The sequence below is a fragment of the Nematolebias whitei genome, chromosome 8 (assembly GCF_014905685.2).
Source record: "Nematolebias whitei isolate Nwh7 chromosome 8, NemWhi1, whole genome shotgun sequence".
Classification (NCBI taxonomy): Eukaryota; Metazoa; Chordata; class Actinopteri; order Cyprinodontiformes; family Rivulidae; genus Nematolebias; species Nematolebias whitei.
The window spans coordinates 188,224-194,283 of record NC_056505.1 but is presented as its reverse complement, the minus strand read 5'-3'; the positions used below and the strand labels follow the sequence as shown (position 1 = coordinate 194,283).

At 49.3% G+C, this 6,060-nt stretch overlaps 1 long non-coding RNA gene across 1 annotated transcript in view; it reads right to left on the bottom strand.

Annotated features, from left to right (window-relative positions):
- LOC119413098 overlaps positions 1-2,525 on the bottom strand; it is a 3,669-nt gene extending 1,144 nt beyond the window's left edge. The window contains exons 1-2 of the long non-coding RNA XR_005186949.1: positions 2,507-2,525; positions 2,221-2,222 (exon numbers count right to left, since the gene is read on the bottom strand). This is a non-coding gene — a long non-coding RNA (uncharacterized LOC119413098). The remainder of the gene's footprint in view (positions 1-2,220; positions 2,223-2,506) is intronic.
- Between the last annotated feature and the right edge of the window lie 3,535 nt (positions 2,526-6,060).

Genomic DNA, 6,060 nt, shown 5'->3' with positions numbered 1-6,060 from the left:
CAACAGAGGGGATTTTTTGAGTGGGTAAAAATAGTTTTTGGACTAAATTCAGGCTAATTAAATTTTGTTCAGCTCCGGAATCTATCAAGGCTTTGACAGGAAGGCGGTTCTGATTGATCTGAATGAGTGTGGGTAACATGAGTCTGCTGGAGGGAGAAAAAGAGGAAGAACCCACCAATATCTCCCTTATTGACGGGCGGTCTCGTTTCCCCGGAAAGGACAGTTGGCTATATAGTGATTGGGGTTGCCACAATAAATGCATTAATTTGTATCACAACGTCTTTGTTTCTCCTCTGTAGACAGACGAGTTCGACCTATCTGCATAGGTTCGGGCTCCGGAGGTTCAGAGAAACGTCTGGTCGAAACTGCAGGTTGACTGGGAGGCGAGCCTGGAAATGAGTCTCCCTGGGACTTGTAGTTTCCCAGTGGTGTTCGGTGTAAACGAGGCTCACCTGAAGGCATCGCGGAACCGGAAGTGGTGAAGCGGTGGGAATTGTAGTTCCTTTCTCTTCGCCGTTCCCGGAAGCGCTCGTCTAGAGCTACCGCCAGGTCTATGAGCTCGTCGAAGCTTTCGGGTTCGTCCCGTGCAGCGATCTGGTCCTTGATGGGGTCAGACAGAGAGTGTAAAAAGGTACCTTGCAGTGCCGTTTCATTCCATCCGGTCTGGGCCGCGAGAATACGGAACTCGAGGGCATACTCCGCGACAGGCCGACTGCCCTGGCGTAGTCCGAGAAGCCTCTTTACGGCGTTCGGCTCCCGCAGCGGTCGATTGAAGATCTTCAGGAACTCCTTTAACAAGGTATCAAATGAAGCAGTCTCAACGTCATGGAATTGAAAATAAGAATTGGCCCAACGAAGTGCATCACCCTTTAATTGGTTAATGAAATATGTGATCTTAGCTGAGTCAGATGAATAGAGCTGAGGGGCTCCCTTGAAGGCAAGCTTACATTGTAGGATGAATCCTCCACACAGGCTGGGGTCTCCGGAAAAATATTCAGAGGGTTTAATTATTACCTGTTGGTTTGTTGGTGTGACTTCTGGAATTGGGTTGGAGGAGTTGTTTACAGGAGAAGTACTAGATTCTGTAGAAGAAGGAGAAGATCTTTGGTTTAGAGAAAAAAAACATACCTTCAAGTTCTCTTAGATTCTCCTGGATTTCTTGCTGTTGGGTTAGCACTTGTTGAAGTATCTCTTCTATTCTGGTAATTTGTTCCATCTGTGAAGAGGACGAGGTCTGCTCGTCTCTGGTCTCGTTCTGGGTCTGTTTTGGCTGGAGCATTTCTGTAATGACTAGCGGAACCCAGATTGGTACAAGACCAGAACGAAGCAGACTCAGATCTTAGAAAAGAGGAAACAGTGTTTATTATATACAGTGTAGGGGGTTTGTATACATATATGGCAGTCCTCCGGCGATCAGATGTAGGCGTCGGGAACCAGGGTAGGGCGGAATGTACAAGCAGGTCTGGCTGGAGAAAACAGGACGACAGGACTGGCAACAGAATCCGCTCGACGAGTCTGGCAGATGAGTGGCTCGACAGGTCTGGCAGGCAGGTAGTTGATGAGGCAACAAGGATGGAGTCAGACAGGCAGGGTACTGCGGGCATAAAGAACAAGATGAGAGTATGTCGTATACTCACACGTTTAGGCTGGAGGCATAAATACCAATAAAGCTCAATGCTCCAGCAATGAGTCACACAGGACTGCAGCCTTAAGTAGAGGTGTTCCTCATCAGGTGGATGGCCGTCAGCTGGTGTTAATTAACGGCCATCTTGGAGGAAGGCTGCAGACATTGGGACTCCTACAAAAATGAACTCTAAAATGAACAGGCAGCCAGTGGAGTGAAGCCAGAGTGGGGGTGACGTGCTCCCTTTTTTGAACTCCAGTTAGAAGCCGAGCAGCAGCGTTCTGGACCAACTGGAGGCGTCTGAGGGAGGACTGGGTGACTCCAAGGTAAAGAGCGTTACAGTAATCCAGCCGAGAGGTGACGAAGGCATGGATTACTGTTTCCAGCTGCTGTTTTGTAAGGATGGTCTTTACCTTAGCCAGCTGTCTGAGGTGATAAAAACTGGTCTTGACCACCGCTCCAATCTGGGACTCTAATTTAAAATCACTGTCCATTTTAAAACCCAAGTTAGAAATAGTTTTCTTTACATGTGGTGCCAGAGGGCCCAGATCAACAGGGCAAGGTTCACAAGAGCCACTAGGACCAAACACCATCACTTCTGTTTTCTTTTCATTGAAATTTAAGAAGTTTAAAGACATCCAGGCTTTGATGTCTTCAAGACACAACAGAAGTGGCCTAATTGAGGGGGCATCTTTCTTTTTAAGTGGCATATAGATCTGACTGTCGTCAGCGTAACAATGAAAAAAGATCCCATGCTTTCTAAGGATTGATCCCAATGGAAGCAGGTAAAGGGAGAAAAGCAGGGGACCTAAAATAGAGCCCTGTGGAACCCCAAAACACAGAGGAGCAGTGGAGGATTCAGACCCAGCTATGTTGACAGACAAGCCAGGTTTCTTGTATGAAAATCAGATGCGGTTTCACTATTATATCTGAAATGTTTTTTTTTTTATTCTAATCCATTACTAAGTAGACTTCTAGCATTCCATTGAAGTATGGTTAACATGAGGAGGAAAGGCCACTGCTGCATGATTGAGTTTGAGAAGATTGTATCTCATTTATTTTTGCTTTGATTGATTCCCAGCTGACATGTTTGTAGTCTAGATATTTTTGAGCTGCCTTTACTATTATTTGTATTTTTTCCGTTTTTCTTTGTGTTTGAGCAGTACAATTCACAACCTCAACCATGAACAACACAAAATCCTCCTTGTTCATGATTAAAGTGTCTTCTTTTACTTTGCATCCTTCTGTAACATGCAATTCTACTTTTCCTGTTTCCGGTATGTTCTTTGGATAAGTAATTGGTTTCACAGGGACTTTCTTTATGCTTCAGCATATGTGATACCTGTAGTGACTTTAATTTTTTGGATTTCCCCAGCTCTTTTACTAGCTTCACATCCCCTAAATCCTGAGCTATGTTCACCTCTACAATTACAGCATTTCAGTGGCACTCCTTCACATTTCCCATATTCGTGGTCCCCAGCACATCTCCCACACTTCTGTTTTCCTTTGCATACTGCAGCTATATGTCCATATTTCTGACATTTAAAACATCGTAATGGTGGAGGGATAAATGGTCGGACATTGTAACTGATATAACCCACAAACACCTTGTCCAGCAGACTTTTTTCTTCCAATTTCAACATTATGGAAAAGCTATCACTTTTTTCTCCATTTTTATTTCTTGTCAGTCGCTTGGCTTCTACTACTCTCCCTCCTGAGACATTAGATTTAATCTCCTCAATTGTCACCGTAGGATGCATACTGGTAATAACGCCACAAACATATTTTTTGTCATCAATTAGTTTCCCACTCACATTTTCACCTAGGATTGTTCTTACATGTAGTGCTCTGTCTTTTTGTTTAACATCATTACATATGATCAATACAGATCCATCTCTAAGCACTTTTACAAGTTTCACTTTTCCAATTAGCGAGTTGATTTCTTTAGTAAGCTTAATCGGGTTTAACATACCAAATGACATTCCTTCTTTAACAAACTTTAAGATGATTTTAAACTCTATCACCTTCACTATTTCATCTTCAGCTTCTGAAACTGACGACTCTACGTGATGTTTTGCTTTGTTCCGTTCTATGTCATATAAGCTTCGCCCTTTAAGGCCTTCGCTTTAGTGGGTTTATCCCGTTATGCAGAGCATAAGCACTGAAAAAAATTAGTCCACGCCCACCTGCTGTGTGGGCCCTACCCGGTCCGTATAAATTACGTTAAGAGCGGGAAATCGGCTCCCATTTTTTCTTCAGCGAGCTAATATAGCACTGTCAGAAGAACAAAGAAGATAAGTTGTGTAAATGACCAACCTTGTGAAGGATGCTGGGCCCGGCAGTCGACCTCCGGTCGTCCGGTGAGTTCTCCTCCCCGAGGAGAAGATGACAGCAGTCTTATTCCAAGGTAAGCGTCGTGGAACATTTCCCAGTGACAGGTCACTACACGCTGGACAACGCCATCTTGTGTTTTTTCCTCTTATCGCCGACCCTCGGGGCGAACCGGATGGTTCCTCCGGGGCAAGGTGTGCTCAGCTGCAGCCCCCGCTGCTCATTCCCTCCCGGGAAGCGTAGTGTAGGTGGAGGGGGGCTGAGTGAATGCTCACCCCATCCCACCTCGTTTCGCATCGGCGATCACACCGCTCCCGGCCGACAGCGCCCTCAGGGGTTGCCCGGCGGAACCCGGGAGGAGGCTGACATGAAGGGACCCCCTTTTTCTACGTCCCTCGCCTTTTCCCGCCAGTTCGGATGATCGGCGGAAAGGTTATTTTTCACTGACGTGCTTTTCCAGGCAGCCGCAGTTAGCAACAACGTGCGCTGCTAGCATATAGCATGTCCAAGGGACTGAAGGCCGCAGACCTGCCTTGGAGACAAAGAACTCCTTCTGTAAGGCAACTGACGCTATTCCTCGGTTCCCTCCCCTGGAGCCAAGCCTCGCGGAAGCTTCCGGAGCGAAGCTGTCCAGGTCGGAGCAGCGTCCCGTCCCTCCGGAGGAACCAGACGGCGACCAAAGCTCTCCAATCGAGCCCACCGACGTGTTTTCAGGCAACCGCAGTTAGCAACAACATGCGCTGCTAGCATTTAGCATGTCGAAAAGGCTGAGACCTCAGACCTGCCGGAGGAGACTAAGAGCTCCCTGTGTAGATCGGCAGACGCCATCCTCAACATGTGCGCCGCTCCCTCGGGTTGCCTGTCGAGGATTGTAGCATGGATGACGGTAATCCAACGTTCCATCTGGCTCCGTCACTCTCCATTGCTGCCGGAAAAGCTGCACAAAGACCGGATGGAGGGCCCCATCTCATCGGACGCGCTGTTCGGAAGCAGCTTGACGTCCATGCTGACGAATTCGAAGCAGTCGGAGGAGACGTCGGAAGCTGTACGCCATCTCATCTAGCCGCGCGGCTCAGTCCGTCCTCCAGCCCGCTGGAGAGATCGTCAAAAGCAGAGGCAGAAACATCGACGCTCCACGGCAGCAGCAGCTTCGTCTCGCCCAGCTCCACCACCAGCCCCGCCCGCCAGAGACCACCCCTCCTCAGTCCGGCAGCCTGCACTTCAGCGTTTTCCCCAGAGATCGCCTGCAGACGGCGCTCGGAGCAAACAAACCGCAGAGCTCACGGGGGAGAAGTTTTAAGAAATGACGGTCTGCAGAGGATGTGTGTATAAATGACACAGGAATTGAATAAATGATTTTTCAAAGATCAAAACGCCTGTTTTTAGCCAGTCTGTAAGCTCGGATGAGCTCACAGCCGCTACACACACACCCTCCACTCATAAAGAGCCGGTGTCCTTAATAAAGGTTTTTTAAATCCACCGCCGCTCCCTCACATGCCCAGACGCTCACGTGACACCACGGTAAGCGAAATAACTTGTTGTCAATCAGACCCGCACGATCACCTCCCAACGGTGTTGACGCGCTCCCGAGCGAGACAAGCAGCCTCCATCCAACGGCACTGTGTCGATGATGCACGCACAGCTGCCCGGCGCTCACCGGCCCACATCGGGATAAATGTGGGACCGCAGGCCGGGTCCGGTGGAGGTCCCTGCTCTCAGCGAAAACAACACACGCCTCTCCTGTATGAACGCGAGTGGCCGTCATCCACCGCGTCCCAGCGATCAGCAGCTCACGGCGGCATAAGCGTGAGACAGCTGAATGAATCCAATGACGGGCCCCGCCCTCAGCGAGAGCGGCGCGCGTCCCTCCAGAGGAAACGTGCGCTCCCGCGAGGCTCACAACCTTCACTTCATCAGCTGACACACGCCTCGCCTCAGCACACACCGCCCCGCCCGGACATGAAGGTTGGTCCGCGATCCAGTCACAGCGCGCGGGCGCGCGCAGAACAGCCCTTTCGAGAAAGCCTCGCCTTGGGTCACGCGGAAAACATTTCCGCGACGCATGACGGCGGTCGAGGCGGAGGTTTGGATGACATCCGTTCAAA